The sequence below is a fragment of the Rhinolophus sinicus genome, chromosome 16, assembly GCF_057876585.1.
Source record: "Rhinolophus sinicus isolate RSI-liver-muscle chromosome 16, RSI-T2T, whole genome shotgun sequence".
Classification (NCBI taxonomy): domain Eukaryota; kingdom Metazoa; phylum Chordata; class Mammalia; order Chiroptera; family Rhinolophidae; genus Rhinolophus; species Rhinolophus sinicus.
The window spans coordinates 20,171,002-20,190,312 of record NC_142516.1 but is presented as its reverse complement, the minus strand read 5'-3'; positions in this window follow the sequence as shown (position 1 = coordinate 20,190,312).

The following is a 19,311-nucleotide window of genomic DNA, read 5'->3' as shown; positions in this document are numbered from 1 at the left end:
TTCATGGGGACTAAGCAAACTATACCCTTACAAAGGACAATATATGGCAACACCTACTGCAGGGCAATAAAACCACCCCAGTGCTTGGTAAAAATTCAAATTTCTGGTCTCCCACTCTTTTCTACTGAATCAAGATGTACACACAGAGAAGAAGCTCAGCGTTGGACAACTAGGAAGTTTGAAACAAACAAACCAAAAGGCCTCACTCAAATCCAAACTGGTTTACGACACTTCTGCGATCATCTTTCTTCTCCACTTGCAAAGATACAGCTCCTGAGAGTCAAATGAGTGTCAGCAAGTTTCCCTGGTGAAGAGCACACACTCAAGTTTGCGAAGCCAAGGCTCGAGGGTCTGAGTACACGAGCTGGCATAAGCTTTTCCTGTGAGCCAAAAAGCTACCTGCCCTGTGCTTCTGCTCTGGGATCTAACCTTGACTTCAGGCCAGAGGAGCTGCTGGCAGGAAGCCCCCTCCTTATGGTTCAGAGCCTCTAACTCTGCTCTTGCGTAGAATTTTCACACCGGACGTTGTGCTCCTAACACCTGCTTATATTCATCACATTATGCTATTTAGTTTTCTCTTTCAGCAGATTCATTATGTATTTTTTTATTTTAGTTATTTCATGACCCGAACACATTCCTCTTACAAATTCTAATTTCTTACTAACTAAATTGTGCAAATAATTCATCATTCTGATTTTTTTTAATTTAGTGATCAAGAAATTATAGCAAATGTTAATTATGGCATCTAGATGGTGAGTTTATTAGTATCCATTGTACAGTTTTTTAAACTTTCTGTATGTTTGAAATTTTTCATAATAAAATACTGGGGAAGAGGGATTCCAAAGGGTACAGAAAGGGAGAGAGTGAAAAGTAAACTCCTCCCCTCTCCTTTCACTCACTTCAGTTTAATTCCCAGAAGATAATCGCTGTTAACGATTTCTTACCTATTCTTCCAGAAATTGTCTATGCCTATCCAAGAACATTTTTTTCTACCTGATAGCATACATCACAGACATAGTGCATGAAAGCATAAAAACAAGTCTGAAACTTGCTTTTTGCAGTTATCAACACAACAGGAATATCTTTTCAAATCAGTATTCAGAGATCAGTCTCTCATGTTTTAGTTGCTATATAAAATTCCATTTTATGAATATCTATCATTTGAGCAGCACCACGTTGAGAGATATATGGTCTGTACAGGTTGTTTACAGTTTGGTTCTTTGTTTTGCTGACACATACCTGACGGATGAGGTAGGAAGGTAGACATGAGCAGGAGGAGGAGGAACCAAGAGGCCCTCCACAGGTAACATCCTGTTACAGTTCCACTGAGGGCACTGGCCAGAACAAAGACTTGGGCTAATGCAAACACACTAGGATGAGGGAGCCGTGCAGAACGAGGAGAAAACCAGGAAAAGGGGAGGAGGAGGATTACCCATCTATCCGATACAAGGGCAGGGACCCAGAGACATTGGGCTGCTACCCACCTTCTGGTCAGCCTGGCCTGCTGCATGCTGGGAGCGTACTTGCTTTGCAATAAACTTTGCTATCTGCTGTTTGCTTGCCTCCTGTCTCTTGACTGAATTATTTCTTTCAAGAAGACAAGAACCAAGGAAAATTGTTGTTCCCATAACATACCTATGCACAAATGTCACAGTGAACATCCTTATATTGCTGTCTTTTTATATTCATCAAGTATTTTATAGGATAAAAGCCTAGAAGTGATAATGATGGGCCAAAATTTATATTGAAACGTTTTAAGATATTGCAAAATTGACCCCTAAAAAGTAACACCAATTTATAGGCCCATAAAGAGTGTCTGTTTTCCTATATCCTCAAATGTGCTCAACATTTTGAAACTTTAATCTTTACCAATCTAATAAGCAAAAACATGAACTCTGATTTCAATTTCATTTCTTTAATTAAAAGAAATGAGCATCTTTCTACATATTTGCCATTTTTTTTCCATAAACTGCTAATTCATGTGCTTCACCTAAATTATATCAGGGTATTCAACTTGTTCTTGTTGACTTATTTAGAAGCTCTTTGAGTTTTAGAGAAATTAATCCAATTTCCATGTATGCTGTAAAAAGATATGCCAATTGGTCTTTTACCTTTTTATTTTATTTGTAGTACTTCTGGCATTGCAGAAGTTGAGTGTGAAGTTTTACCACAAAAACAGATTTTCATGATTATACAAACAAAAAGTAGTCATTACAATGAATTGGAAGAGTATGAAAAAATATAGTATGATCTCACTTATGTGTGGAATCAAACAACAAACAAACAAAGCAAAAAACAAACAAACTCAAAGATACAGAGAGTAGATAGGTGATTTCCAGACCAGAGGGGGCTGGGGAGGAAGGGAATGGGGAAACTGGGTGAAGGAGTCAAAAGGTACAAACTACCAGTTCTAAGGTAAATAGGTTCTGGGGATGTAATATCCAGAATGGTGACTACAGTTAACACTACAGTCATGTGCTGCATGATGATGTTTCAGTCAATAACCGACCACATATATACAACGATGGTCCCATAACATTATAATGGAGCTGAAAAATTCCTATTGCCTTGTGACATCATAGCCCTTGTAAGGTCATAGTGCAACGCATTACTCACATGTTAGTGGTGATGCTGGTGTAAACAAACCTACTGTGTTGCCAGTTGTATAAAAGTACAGCACATACAATTATGTATAGTACATAATGCTTGGTAATGATAATAAACAACTACGTTGCTGGTTTATGTATTTACTATATCACACTTTTTAATCATTATTTTAGAGTATACTCTCTCTACTTGTGAAACAAAAAGGTTACTGTAAAACAGCACGCCGTGTTGTGCGGGCAGCAGCCTCATACATCTCATGTTTACCGGGTCTCTTGATTACATCACTTTCTCTTGTGCTTGATTTAATGTCGTGCTGTTTTGTACAGTAACACGCTGCACAGGTTTCTAGCCTAGGGTCAGTAGGCTCTACCACACAGCCGAGGTGAGTAGCAGGCTGTATCATCTAGGTTTGTGTCAGTGCACTCTGCGATGTTCACAAAATGACAAAATTGCCTAAGGAAGCATTCTCAGAAAGTACCCCTGTCATTCAGTGGTGCGTGACCATACTGGATTGTTTATTTGAAAGTTGCTAAGCGAGTGTAGATAGATACATAAACAGAGATAGATAAGGACACATATTTCTACCTATATGCTTGTATATATACCAACTTACATATGCGTTTACCTATCTATCTATCTATCTATCTATCTATCTATGTGTGTGTGTGTATATATATATATATATATATACATATATACATATACCTATCAACCTAAATTTTTTTTCAACCAAAATGTTTAGTTCATCCATATAATGGATACGATGCATCAATTTAAAAAGTGTGTTGTAGCTTTGTTATATGAAAAAACAGTTTACAAAATAGCATATACATATATATGTATAATATATAATGCATTATAATATATAATATATAATGCATCATCTATAATATATATAATGCATTATATATAATATGTAAAGCATTATATATATATGTATATATATATAGCACTTTGCGATTTACAAACTGCATCCTGCCGTGTGATACTTCCAACAAATCTGAGATATGTCACTATCACTATTCTGTACATGGTAAAGCTGAGTCAGGAGTCAAGGGATTTCTCTAAATATTTCATCACACTGCCCTGTGGGTGGGGGTGGGGACGGGGGTGAGTGGTGGCAGAAGCAAGAATACAAAATACTATTTGTACGGATTGATGTTTCCATAGTTATGTGTATTAGAAGTCTTTTGAATTATAATTGTAGTAGCATACATCCCCAAATTATAATTTTATTCTCAAAATTCAAATTCCCAACATCATTCTAATGTACACATTTTATGCATATTTATTCCACACATTCAAAATCTAGCTTGTATGTTACAAAAGAAGTACTCGGTAGGGAGGCAATGTGTCTGGTGATACACTCTGTAATTACCCACCACTCCCTGATTATCTCTTGTAAAATAATATCTGTAATTATATCTATCAAGGACTAATGAAACAGGTAGTCCTAACTTGGGACGGTTTCTACATTCAGTTAGAATTGCATTTTCTCCTTCTGTCAATTCAATGTTGTTTTCCACAGCGAGTCAAGCAGGAAGACTTGCTGCTAAATGTCCCATTAGCATTTCCTGACCTTCTCCACAGGCTGCAACTGTGAAGCTGCTGTGGCCCCGCCACCGAGACACACAAAAGAAATGGAAACAGCCACTTCATGTCTGGAGTGGTCCAAAATGCCAAGGAGCAGTCAGAGCATCCCCGGAAAGTCCAGGAAAGAAGGGAGAAGGTCTTGCTGGGCTACAATAAGGGAAGCAAGACCCTGCAGATGGGGAGCCACAGAATCCTCTGCATCCAAAAACCAGAGACACTTCTGAGAAAACTGGGGACATAAAGACACATTTACAAATCTCCGCTCCATAAAACAGACTATCAATATTTTTTTTTAGAAAAGGAAGCACAATTACTGAACAAAAATAATCCATGTAAAATCCAAGGAAAAGTCCCAACCTCATAGTGAGAACCTCAACAACTTTGAATCCACATATTGCTATTCTTGAAAGAATTGTACAGTGTAGTAGGATAAAGTGGAAGAAATTTAGGGGAAAACACTAATATCTCAAATGTGGAGAGACAGAGGTTTGGAGCTAGTAGATCAGGAAAAAATAAACACCCAGTTAGAGCCACTCCCATCCATCCACCTTTTCCCCCCTTGGCATAAAAGCAATATCCTGAGGTCAGGAGTATGGACAGGCAGGAGAGTTTCCTCTAGCCAACAAGTCTTGGGAACAAAGCAGGTGGCAGACACCAGAATTTAGCTGACCCGCCTCCATTTCCAACCCATTTCTTCCTTGCCTGCTTCTGCCATAGAGTCTGTAAAAGGTAAAGACTCAGTTTCCCGCTTCCCATCAGTGGGAGTGGCCATGGACATGTTCACAGCCAAAGAAATGTAGGCGGAAGTCTCTTGGTGCTGCCTCTTCCTCTCCCCACCTCTCCCTCCTGGAATACATGCACAGCCGGAGGCACAGCAGACATCACTGAAAATGGGGGGGTGGGAAGGCAGAAGGAATCTGCACTTGGTGGCATCACTGAGGCACCCCACCAGTCCTGGACTGACCACCCCCAGACTTCTTGTTTTCTGCTTAAGCTAGAGTGCAGGGGCTTTGGGTTCCTTAAAATGGAACACAATTCTACTATAACGAAACACCTCCTAGGAGCCAAGCCACTATTCAACTGAGTGCCAACACCCAGAGAGCAGTGCCAAAAAAGAGGCATGATGACCCAGTAGGGGACTTTTGCAAAAAAAACTTAGATATGATCAGATATTAGATAAGGTAGTAACAATAGGGATGGAATAAAGAAGAAAGACTTAAGAGATGTTTGGAAAAACTAGGCCAACTTTCTTTTTTTTCCCCAAAAAACCCATCAACATGGGAAAAGAAATATAAACATGGGGGAAAACCTGCATCCATGCTAAATATTGAGAAAGGATGCTTTTGTATGGCTTCTGAGTGGTTCTGATAAAGCTAGATGAAATGACAACACCTAGAGAAAACACTTAGGATATTGTAATGAGAAAAAAGTAAGTAGACAACTTCTTGGCAGAAACCTACTAGCATTCACAAATGTAGAGGAGCAAGGGCTGGGAGGAAGGCAGCAGTAAAGAAAAGGGAAGCACTCCTTAGAAATGTATTTGTAGTTGTGGGCCACTGCCACTCAAAAGCAGCTATTTCTGGAGGTCCCACACATCACGCTGTTGTTCCACCAAGCAGGGAGCAGGGAGCCTGGCAAGACTTCTCTGAAACAGAGCATTTCTCCCCAGTGAGGCAAGGCTTCTTTTGGAGGCACCAGGCAACAGAACAGACATAGGGATGCCACCTGGAGAGCTATGCATACACAGTTAGCATCCAGCACAAGTTGCAAAGAAAGAAGTTAAATGAACACTAAGCTGGTGCCCATGTGATAGTCTAGGCTCCTGCTCCATCTCCGTTCACCTTAACCTGCTCATAAGGTAAATACATGCCAGTCAGTCCTCCAGCTGATTATTCTAATAGTAATCAGATAGAGAGAGAGGAGATCCAAGGATAATTCAGCCACCCTGCTTATGGTTAAACAGGTAAACACCAAAGGCAAACAGACCTCTCTTCATTCAAGAAGATATAAATAGAAGAAAAAAGGAGCCTATGAAAATATTCTGCAGATGAACCGTATGCGTTTGAAAAAGGATTCCTAACAGAAAAGCTTCAGGTGAATTTCTTAGTGCTTTCCACAAATTTAAGAAGTTCCAGACTTACTAAAGTTACGGACTCAAGGCAGAGGCTGAAAAATAGGTAGAAATCTAAAAATACAACTGAATTTGATACACAAATAATATAAGGGGAAAAAACAACATAATAGGAGGCAAATTTTCATTGAAAATGGTCAAGACCAGAATATACAACATAGAAAATCAAATTAGCGATCAGAAGGACAAACATTGGAAGTGTTCTCAGACTCCAGAAAAAAAGATCAAGAAGATGAAATGTCAAGAAAAGTGACAAATTTCAATGGCCAGTCTTATATATTCAACATATGGAGAAAGAACAAATAGAATAAAAGCAGTATTCAGAGCTACAATAGAAAAGAGCTTTTCTGATTCTGATTTTATAGATTCAGGCAAGCCCACTGAGGAGATACCTCGACTTAACCATTTTTGAACTTCATGGATAAGAAAAAGAATCCTACAAATATTCAAAGGGGAAACATGGATTCATTACTACTGGCCAAAGATCCCTTCACTGAAAAAGAAAGAAACTCAAATTAGCTTAAGCAAAACCAAATTAGCTTACAAAAAAATATATATTTTTCATTCATATAATCTGGGAAGTTCTGGGAAGCCCAGGATGAATTTGGTTTGAGTCAGCTGATTCTGGACTCCAAATGCTATTTCAGGGCTGTCTGTCTCTTTCCATTTCTCAGTTCCGTGTGCCTCTGTTTGCCTTCATATTCATATTCTCTCTATTCATCTATCAATCTCTATCTCTACCAATATCTGTATCTATTTATCTTTACCTATATCATTCTATTTATCTATCTATCTTTTTAACCAGGAAGGCAGGTAGAGAGATAGAGATAGAAAGATAGATAGATGTGAGACAGAGAGATGAGAGAGAGAGAGAGAGAGCTTCCAGTAACCCCAGACTCACATTACTAATTACCAAAAGTAGCAGAAACAATATTTTCTCCCAACTCCTTAGATCAATTCCAGGGGAAGTCTGATTGGCCCTGGTTGAGTCAGGATCCCACCTGAGCAGCAATCACTATCTCCAGTGATGGTGACCCTGACTGATCAGCCTGTCTTGTGCAGAGTGGGGAATAGGATGGGGACCTGCATCAACAGAACCTTGTGGGTTTTCCCAAAGGAACCATAGAACTGGAAGGGGAAAGCACTAACTACCACAGCCCACTAGATGCAAAGAGAGAAAACTCAGTCTCGCCCCAGATACTCCTCCACAACAGTAAGTGCTATGCAGCAAAAAAATTTTTTTTCTGAATTGGGTGGGGAGGGGAAAACACACAATAAAAAGAAATCTGTGTATAGGCAACATGACATATATTCAAGGAATTCAAGGGCCCCAAACTGATACTTCCTGAAATAAATTACTCAAAGAAAAACTATAAACAACTAAGAAATGAGAAAAATAATGACAGCTTATGAACAATAAATGTAGGTTTTAAACCCAGCAAAATGTAACCAAAGCCTCACTTTTTCCCACTACTACCGTGTTTCCCCAAAAATAACACCAGGTCTTATATTAATTTTTGCTCCAAAAGATGCATTAGGGCGTATGTTCAGGGGATATCTTATTTTTTCATGTACAACAGTCTGCATTTATTCAAATACAGTTATGTCATCTTCTTCTGGGACATCGTCATAATGAACTAAATGTGTCCGCCTGGCTGACGATCATAACTGGGGCTTATTTTCAGGGTAGGTCTTATTTTTGGGGAAACACGGTATACATTTTAGTTGAGAGAAAGTAGATCCACAACGAGGCCAAAGAACAGCTGTAGAACAAGTAAGAGAGAGAGCAGACTGAATAGCAGACTATGGCAAACAGTGAGATATTGGAATGTAAGATTTAAGAGATGTGTACGTTTGGTGTGATAATGAGGCTAAGGTGTAGCCCTGGAAGTGGGTGGCTGAGAGTCATTCGAGTTTAAAATGTCAAAGAATTGTAAGGATAAGGTCCTGGGACATTGTCTATATGGGCATGGTATTTCCTCAGACAAGCAAGGACCAAGCCAAGGACCAGTCCACCAATATGGTCACAGGAACAGCAGTCACGGATGACGTGAGCAAGCAGGAGTTAGAGGATGGCTTAGCTGGATAGGCTAAACTTCACAAGAGGGAAACTTTCCAATGGAACCAGAAGAGAACGGGTTCTGAGTGCACTGGTTTCAGCTAAGTATCTGAGACCTGGGTGAATGAGCAGCCTCCTCTTGAGAGGGCTACAGGGAAAGGGGTGGGTCCTCAAGTGAGAGCCCCATTTCAGCTAAGGCAGAAGGTGGAAGGATCATTTAGAAAAAAGACTAAAGGTAAGGGAGTTTGTTTAGTAAGGAATGAATGTTCCAGAGGGCACACAGGAAAGGTGTGGGACGGCGAGAGGAGCAGTGTGGCTGTGGGTCAAGCAAGGGAACTATACAGCATTGTCAGGATGCAAGAAATGTGGGAACGATTAAATAACAAGAGGGGCTTATATTAGGAGGGATGGCCACGGCTGGTAAGGATGTGAGGCCTGGTAGGCTGGGAATTCTGCTGTCACTGTGATTCTGGGCAGGCTGACAATACGCAGCTGCTGAGGTCAGCAGGTCTGTCTCCCGCTCCTTCCTCCAGATGTTACCTGCAGTACAAGACTGTCAGCCGAGGACTGACAGAGCATGCCCATTCCAGCCAACACCAGCAGTACAGAGCTCTCTTGTTCTCATGTCCTAAACCAGAGGTCATTATTCAGTCTCAGAATCAGGAGCCAGTTCTGCTCTCAATCTTGGCACTTTTCCTCGCTCCTGCCAATCACATTTTTCATTTCAAGAGGAAGCCTTTAGTGAGGTTGTGTTGACTTCTTGTATTCTCCCATGGGGATCAGGCAAACAACCGCGAGGATCTGGCTCACGCTTCACCAAACAGCCCCAGTTCTCAGAACGCCGAGAGCTTGCTGTGCCAGAAGTTTCTCGTTCAGGCTCTAATTAATTTTCATTCATGAGTTCATTCAGAGTTGATATATCTCACACAGTCTGCTTTGTTTTGTTACAATGATTCCCATACTGTATTTTATTTTGTAAAGACTAAAACATCATAAAACTTCCATTGAAAGAATCATTTCAAAGTAGACAATTTTCCGTACTGTTATCAGTAAAGCCCAATTAATAAATACCCAATGGACTGTAAACACCCTCCTTGTCATTTAAAGTAGCAAAATCTAGGATGTCTACAATCAAAACGACACGTAATAACAAGTGTTGGCAAGGAAGCAGAGAAGTTAGAACCTTCATCCATTGCTGGTGGGAATGGAAAGTGATACAGTCACTTTGGAAAAGAGTTTGGTAGTTTCTCAACATAGAGTTAAACCAGAGTTAGCATATGAGCCAGCATTTCCACTCCTAGGAATATACCCAAGAGAAATCTGTACACGAATGTTCATAGCAGCATTATTCATAATAGCCAAAAAGTGGAAACAATCCAAATGCCCACCAACTAATGAACAGATAAATAAAATGTGATATGTCCATAAAATGGAATATTATTTGGCAATAAAAAGTAATGAAGTATTGACACATGCTACCACATTAATGAACCTTGAAATCATTATGCTAAGTGAAAGAAAGCAGACACAAAAGACCACTTATTGTGTGATTCCATTTATATACAATTTCCAAATAGGCAAATTTCCAAAATAAGCATATCATATATATTGTATACTTTAAGTGGGTGAATTTTACGGTGTATGAATTATATCTCAAATAAAGATGTTTTTAAGTGGCAAAAATAAATTCTCTAAATTTGGTCTAACATATTGTAGGTACCCAAAAAATGTTTCCTAAATGAAGAAATTGAAGGATTTAAATTCACAAGGATCACAAACTATAGGCCTTAGTAAACTCCACTCAAACATTATTTTCACTATATTATTTTGAAAACAGCTATAACTTGAGACAGAGACAAAACTGATGTTTGTCTAAGCAATGTCAATACTTCTGGAGTACACCAAACTACGCAAACAAAATAGGCCCAGTAAAGTTTATTTTAGTGTCCATCACATCTCAGCCACTAGTAAATAATATTCCACTATGGAGATACTCACACACTAATGTGAAAAATTAGTTAGAATCACTGACCTCTATCTCCAGAATTCTTCAAAACTACTTCACATTCACTCATTCAGATCAATGCTCCTCTCATTTTTCCTAGTTCATTGAACTCTGTTGGTCTCAGAGTTCGGCTCAAAGTGGAACTTTAAGTTTCTAAACCTAGCCTCATGCCAGCTTCTTGGTTTTATGGCCAATCTTGGACATGCTTCTCGGTATCAAATGAGGCACTGTTCCTCAGAATTCAGCACAACAGTGAGGAGAAAAAGATGCCATCGCCCAAACCAGCCTTCCCTACAGGGCACTGTGAATCAAGCATTATCCCAGAAAGCTTCAAGCTCTAACTGTGCATGAAGACAGCAAGAGATGTGCCACCTTCAAATCCCTATGTATAGGGACTGGAGAAACAGGAAACAGAGAAACTACATCTCCCAGAATCCCTGTAGATCTAAAACTCATAGAAATTCCAGCTTTAAAATTAAAAGTAAAGTCTATAGGTCCTTCTCTGATTTAACAACGACAGATAGCCTTCCACCCCGTAAAAATCCACTTACAAGTAACTCATCAGAAGCCCAATTCTTAGAAGGCTCTCCTGTGCTAGTCAGGATACCTACCAGCCTGTATAATATTAAACATGAAATGCCTAAAGAACCATATTCATGAGCTACTGCTGCTAGGGAAACGTTTAATAGAATTACACAGGAAGTATCATTTACTATAGGATCAGATGATTAATTTATTTTGGGTATCCAACAAAGAAATGAATTCCTACCAAAAGAAACAGCATTTCCCTTTAACCCTAGAGTAATATTTCTAAAACCAGGTTACACATGAGAATCACTTGGGGAACTTAAAAAAATGTTAATATTCAAGTCTCATGCCTAGAGATTCTGATTAGTCTGGGGTGGGACCTGTTCATCTGTATGTTTTAAAAGTTCCCCTCAAGTGATTCAAGTGGGCACCTAGGGATCAGAAACACTGCTGTAGAGTGTTGAAAAGCAAAACGCCAGCAGAGAGAATTTAAAACAGGACAGAGAAGGCCGGTAGCAGAACTTTAGATCCAGCAAAAAGACTACCGTGTTTCCCCAAAAATAAAACTGGGTCTTACGTTAATTTTTGCTCCAAAAGACGCATTAGGGTTTATGTTCAGGGTTTATGAAAAATCATGCTAGGGCTTATTTTCCAGTTAGGTCTTATTTGGGGGAAACACGGTAGCACCTACCCCAAGGTTAATATCAAGCATATGGTGAGCATATTACTGGACAAAATTGTAGAGAATCAAAATTCTGTACCGAAAGTTAACTTTGAGCATTTGTAGATGCAAAAACAATGTGCAATCCTGGTAAGACAAGTGAAACAAGCAAAGCACATTCTAATGCAGACATGAAGAAACAAGGGATACCAGGTTGGATCTGAACCAAAATTACTCAACTTTTAAGGGATATCACCACATACTGAGCAAGGAAGAGTTTGAACTGATATGAGAATCACACTGAATAATGTACATATAATTACATGTGGATGTGCCCAATTTAGAGCACACAGTTATTTCAGAGTGTGGCTTCCTGACAAATTATGTCATTATCCTCAATCAGTCCCATAAAATTATCATATATAGATACCTGGACTCTGCTTGACTCTTAGAACCAAGATGCTGAGCTCAAATGGACAAGACAGGTAAGAACTCTGTTTCAGTAAAGCTCTATCTTTCTATGTCACTGTTAAATTACACACAGAGAAGGTATCTAGGAAGGTCCTCTTGAGTCTTGCTCTGTCCATGAATGCGTTAGATTTTGAGCCTTGAAATCATCAAGTCTTTGGTTTCTCTGCTTTTTAAAAATGTTTTGGAAATTCTTCTGTAGCATGATTTCAGAGACCAGGATAAAATACTGGTTTCATCTGAAAAGCTGGAAAGGCTCATCCTAAGCCAAAGGACAGCATAACCTCTCTGTCAAGAATTCCTCAAAGGTAGCTTGAGGTGGTTCAGTGAAACGAGGCTTTTGTTTTAATATTTTCCAGTCAAGGGGGTTTGGGAAATTGAGAAGATTCTGAGTACAGTCATTTTATTTTTAAATGCTTTGAGCTTCAGAGAGGAAGCGAGACCAACCTGGCACTCTGCAAGGCAGAAAAAAAAAAAAACCTCTTGGTTCTGAAGGAGGGTGAGTCCAGTAAGAAAAGACAATTGCTCTCTTGTACTAACCTGCCGTACAGGAAGCACATTCAGGGGTCACTTCTCACACTCTCCTGCCTGATCAACTTTCAAAGGAGAGAGAGAAAACAGAGAGGGTGCAGAAATTATGTACCAGAACTTGCTGGAAGCCCTTACCCATCTGATAACAGCCTGCACGTTCCTGACTCTGTATGATCAAGATACCAGACTTTCTGCTATATTTGCTGCAACTTTCCCCACTCTACTGTTTGCCCTACCTGTATTTACTTATGAAGTTTTTATAATGAACTCTTAAAATTTTATAGTATTTACATAGTAAAAAAATATGTTCCTTTGAGATAGCTTTACTTTTTCTGAGCTTAGAAAATCATCTACAATTCTGAGTTTTGACACATAGTCACTCTGTGGTATTGTGTGATTTATTAATACTCAGTGGTTTATTTAACATTATTGCTAATATGTATTCGTCTCATTTTTAGTAGGCACCAATCTAATTTTTCTTTTTTTCTCTCATTTTTCAAGTTACCATTAGTAAACATCATATTTTCATTATTTTTATTACAAAAGAAATACTCATAAATACTGAAACCATACAAAGTTTATGAAGAAAATACTACTAAAACTCTCCACCACTCTTTCATTCCCATTATCTTTAGACAAACACTAATAACCACAAAGTATCAATTTTCCATATCTCTGTGAGAAACAAATATATAAATATGTATATGTATATATATATATATATATATATATATATATATATATATATATACACAGACACACACATACATATATGTTTTTGCTTTCGTAAAAGCAATACATATATACTCAAATCTGAGGGAGAAAAAAATGATTCCCCAAAATTCACAATAACAAGATCTAACTAGCTGTTCCCTCTTGGTGCCACTTGTTCAGTTCTAGGCGTGAGATCACTAATGACCTCCCAACTGGCAGATCCACTGGCCACTTTTCAATATTTATCTCCTCTTAGCATCTTATCACTGACCTTTTCCCAACCTTAACCCCGCCTTCTTCTTGTAGCTCCTTTAACTCTTCATCTCCGTATCATCTCTTTTCATTCTCATTATTCCTTCACTTTTTCCTTTGTTGCTCCTTCTTCCTTCATATATCCTTACTATCATATGCTTTCAGGCCTCTTCTCTCTCACTCTATAAACTCACTGGCATATCTGATCATTGCCCATGACTTTTAAGAAGACTCCAAATTTGTATTTCCATCATGATCACTGTTACCAATGGCCAATTAGGTATCTGCTGGATATCTCAAATGTCTCAAACTCCAGGTTTCTCCCACAAATCTTTCTCTAGTCTGTCATCCCCTATCTCAATTGACAGTCTCTCCATCCATGCTACTGCAATAACCAGAAACCTTCAGGTATCTTGGTCACTTCATATCCTCTCTTACGCATTCCATAACCCAAGTCCAACTTCAAGTCCTTTCATTTATTATCTGAATTATTGCAAATCATCCTGTTTCCAGTCTCTTCCCTCTCTAAACCATCCTCTATGACACCATAAGAGTGAATTTTCTGAAACAGTAAATCTCATCATGTTAGTACTCTCATCGAGAGATTCAGTGAGCTCCCTTGCCTATGGAATCATATGTAAACTTCTTTGTATAATACAATCTGGGTTCAATTAGCTCTTTAAACTAATCTCCAGCCACTACTCTTGTGTATACTGTTCTTGTATAAATACCTGTTCCCAGTTCTTCAAAGTTACCATATTCATATTCTATATCTTTGTCTTGTTGTTCTACGCAGAAAACACAGTCGGAACAGCTAAGGTTTATTGAGCTATGATCTATGTGTCTGGCTTTTGTTACTCTTTCACTTCACAAAATCCCTGTAAGGTAAGTACTATCATTATCCCCATGTCACAGTCCAGGAAACTTGCCTTTTAAGGACATCATCCCAATGTGCTCACACAGTAATAATCTACTCATCCTTCATCGAGGTGCAGCTCAATTTTACCTCCATCCTCTCTAGCCCTCTAGTCAGAATTAAAAACATAATAGACAGTTGTCACCCCAATAAACTTTAATTCAAAAAGAACACATAATAGATGTACGACAAATGTTCGCTGAAGGGAATAAAGACAGAGTAGCTAGACGGCAACTTGTCATTAATTTTTGCATGGAATTAAGAGTGAAATATTCACTAATGTTTTGGGCTGTGTGGAGTTTCTCCCATGTATTTGCTATTTGAATTGTTTCTCATGTGCTTGCCATATTAGTCCATAGTGCTATTTGGAAACAGCTTGTCAAATCACTTACATAAGTACCTCAAGAACCAGAGCCAATGTGATTCCCTTCACGTTCATGGCCTTCTAAAAAATAGGTCAGAAACATCATATTTTATACTTCTTCCCCGTCTAGAATATACAGATAACCATTACCACCTTGTTGCTCTAAACGTTTCTTCTGAAGATGAAGCGTACAGCTAACCTGGCATACACTGTCAGCATTACAGGAGAATGAGATTGTCTCAACACCTTACCCTTTCCCCCCTAAACTTGGGGAAGACAATGGCCTTCTCTGACCATTGTCTCTTCTCATGGAGCAAGGCTTTCCTAGAGTCAAGGATATACCCACAGGCTGCATTTCTCCCTCAAAACCATGTTTCTTGTAACTGGACCCCAGAATTCCCTGCCAAAATGGCCCTGAGCCCATTTCCAGAGCCAGATCATACCTCTTCCTTGGCCCTGCCCTCCAAGACCAGACAACACCAGTGAAGAGAACATCCCTATGTCCAAAGAATGGCCAACAGAGGCCTGTTTGTGAGGACAAGGATAGTTCTTATACATATAGGCTGGGGTATCCAGACACATGCACATGAGTCCCCATGCTGTACTGGACATAGCCACAGTGAGACAAAATGAGGAAGCCAAAGTATGGACTGGCAAGCCGCATCCCCCATGCTGCCATGGCCAAGAGTGGAACTTGACCTTCTCAGTTATTCTGAAGGTATATTAGTCAAGGTAGGTGAACAGAAGATATTTTATGTAACAGTGTATTAGCTTCACATATAACTTATAAGTATTTAGACATCATAATATGTGGGCACTCATTTGAATCTTTGCACTAAGCTCAGACAATTTGAGGAATGGGCCTACATTCACATCACAGAGAGCTGTTAAGTGGTAGAGCCAGTTCTTTAGTGGTCTTCAGTAGAGAAAGCGAAGAGAGGCAGGATCTGGAGTCGGGCAGGCAAGGGATAGAGTAATGAAAGTCTCTGCACACACACACAGCATATCCAGGAATTAGCTCTTGTGTAAAAGAGATGAGAAAAAGAAATCAGGAGAATAGAGCAAAGTTCGGAGCCTGAGAGTCCTAGAGAAGGCACGAGGAAACAGCCATGAAGAGAGTCCTAAGAAAGAAGTCTGGGCCAGCATCCAGGAGTATATACACCAAGCAGGAAGAAATAGGCAAGACAGCAATTCTACGCCAGGAATCGGGGACACTTCATTGTCTGGGAATACCATCTGTGATGCTCACTGTGTGAGTGGTGCCTAGTGCTTGTACAGTGCTGCAGTCACGAGGAAGGCTAGGAGCAGCATTTCCCTGTTTCCACAAATATAGGATGACCCCTACAAGTGACAGCAATACCAGCCACTCCTCCTATGCTTCTACTAACTACTCAACATTGACATCAGGGCCAGCAATATAAGGTTGAAGCAATGTAAGTCTCCCGAGATGTTGGGAACTGTTGACTTGGGCCCAAGGGGCTGGAATAATGTCACACCAAACACAAGGAATTGCCACAAGACCACGGCCAAATCCTCAGAGTATTTCAGAATAACAGGAGGGCCTGTTGATTTGGTATTCTATCTAGCCTATTCTGTATCCCAAGGGAAATGAAGTAGGGTTCATCTTTTCTAAGTCACGCTCAATATCAAGAAACACAGATGATTCAGTGTCCCAGTCTGCCTAGGTTCAGAAATTTTTCAAGTCAGAATATGTATGGTAACAAAAATCCCTGGAACAATCTCTCAGGAATTCCCACGTGTTTGGGAACGTATGCCAGTGAAGCTTAGTGCAATTAAGGGATTAATTCCAGAATCAGACATATCAGGTTCCTCGATGGAAAGCAACAGAAACTAAGGCTAACGTAAGCAAAGATGATGATGATGACGATGATGATGATGATGATGATGCAATATTAAGGGGGAGTGCTCAGAATTGAAGGGAAGGTTGGCAAATCAGGCTTACAAAAGACAAAAACCATAGCTACATCAGGGGGATCTCATTTCAAAAGTCTCCAGGAAACCAGAAGGATGGATGAGTTTCAATGAATCGCAGTGCTTTGTTGCTCTTTATACAGGATTCAAATTTCATGGGGAAAAAAAAAGCATTCAATTGGCCTAGTCAGTTAACCAGGCATATGACTAGTCTTGAGCAGGGAAAACGATACCTTGACTAACAGTCTTACAAAACTATATCAAATAAAGTGACAAATTCTCCCCAGAAGATTACCAAAATGAGGTGCAATGGACACAAGGCAGCCCAAAATTAGTAAAGGTCACTGAGGCTACTTAATATCTGGGTGAATTTAAGCAAATCACTTATTACTTTAGACTGAACATTAGTGTGGCCCCCAAAATTCATATATTGAACCCCAATGCCCAATGTGATGATATTTGGAGGTGGGGCCTTTGGGAAGTAATTAGGTCATAAGGGTGGAACCCTCATGAATGGGATTAATGCCCTGATAAAGGAGACCCCAGAGAGTTCACCCAAAGAAGCCCATGCCCACTTCTGCCATGTGAGGACACAGTGAGAAGACATATGTCTATGAACCAGGAAGTGGGCCCTACCCAGACACCACATCTGCCAGCGCCTTAATCTTGGACTTCCAGCCTTCAGAACTGTACGATATAAATTTCTGTTGTTTATAAGCCACCCAGTCTATGGTATTCTGTTATAGCAGCCTGAACTAAATAAGAGACTTATCCACTTAGACTTTTGCTAAAATGTGACTTCACAGGTCAGAGATCTTTGTCTAGTTTACTCACTGATGTATCCCAATTGCCTCAAATGAAACCTGACAGACGGAGGATGCTTAATAAATATTTGTGGAAAGAACGAATCTCAAGACTCAGTTCCCATTTGAAACTGAGATGCTTTGTAGATAATGTAAAATGTCTACTCTAGTGCTATACCATAATGGGTGCTCAAGAAAATCTGATTATAGTTATTGTTTTTATTAGGATAAATATTGCTAGAATTATCTGCCACAAAGTAGAAAAACTCCATTGTTAATACACCAGGTTACTTTGTGAAACCACTACACAAAACAGGTTATTCATATTAGTTCAACAAAACCGGTTACTAAATTCCAAAACAAAGTAAATAATTTGACCAATGATGCAATAATACGAAAGGAAATGGAAAAGTGAATTTTACAAAGATAGCACATCCTCAGGGGAGTCTGGCAGCCTAAGAGTGGCACCAACGTATCATTAGCTCCAGACTCAAATGTAACAGGCTGATGATCTCTACCATTCTTTTATTTCATTCTCACTTGATTTCATTTTTCTTACCCCACAGCATATACTCCAATATTTATCTGTCTGTGAGAGCTTCAATTACAATCCATTTCTGCTTCCCTCATTCTCAGAGGTTGATCTTTCTACGTTTCATTAAAAATTAGAAGCCATTAAACATAGATGGGAAAGAAAAGAGGCAAATTGGGCAAATAGATCCATGACATTTACCCACACAGTCCCCCCCTTTCTTCCTATTTCAGTGGAAAGAAGTTTTTCTCTTCCTTTCCAAAGCTTTTCTACCTAGACTCTAAATGATATTTCCCTACTTTTGCCTGGGTAGTCAGTAACCATCTCTTCTTTATTGGGTCTTAATTCCTTCCCACCTTTTCAGGTTTCCCTTTTCTCTGATTACAAACCCCCATACCATTCCCTTTCCTAAAACTGTTCTCATGACCTTTATGTCCCTCAATCGCTGAACTTTTTCTGCCTTCACTTTCACTGACAAACTGCTTAAAGAGTTCTCTACACTCAATGTCTCCCCTTCCTACACACTCTTCAGTGCCCCCACCACTCTACTGAAGCTTTCAAGACAGAAGTCTGCCGTGACTTGCCAACTGCTGGATCCAGAGTTCGCTGTTTAATCACCCTCCAACTTCAATTTTGTGCAGCAGATACCTCCATGGTTCCCACTCTGGATCCCCTCCTGAGTATCTGACTGTGAAAGTCTAGTTGTTTTCTCCAGTTTGTTCTCTCAACAAACAAAAATTGAGCACCTATCAGGCACTAGTCTGGGTAGCAGGAAATAAAAGTGAGTAAGAGCTAAATGCAATGCCGTAGCCTGGATTGAATTAGGGAATAGTGAAAGGACATTAGTGGAAAACTGATAAAGTCTGTAGTTTAGTTAATAGTATTATACTGATGTTATTTTCTTAGTTTTAAAAAATGTACCATAGTTTTGTAGAATTACAACATTAGGGGAAGCTGGGTAAAGGCTTTATGAGAATTCTCTATAATATCTTTGCAACTTTTCCATAAATCTAAAACTATTACAAAATAAAAAGTTTTTTTTAATGGAATAAAATAATGCTCCCTGCCCTCAGCATTCTTACAATGATCCACAGTCTTAGGATAAATGAGGTAGACGGTAGAAAAATCTATGAACCACAGAATCTTCCATCAGGATTCAATACAGAAGCCAATCTGCTTTTTCTCAGCATTTTTCCCCATAAGTAGTAGTATGAT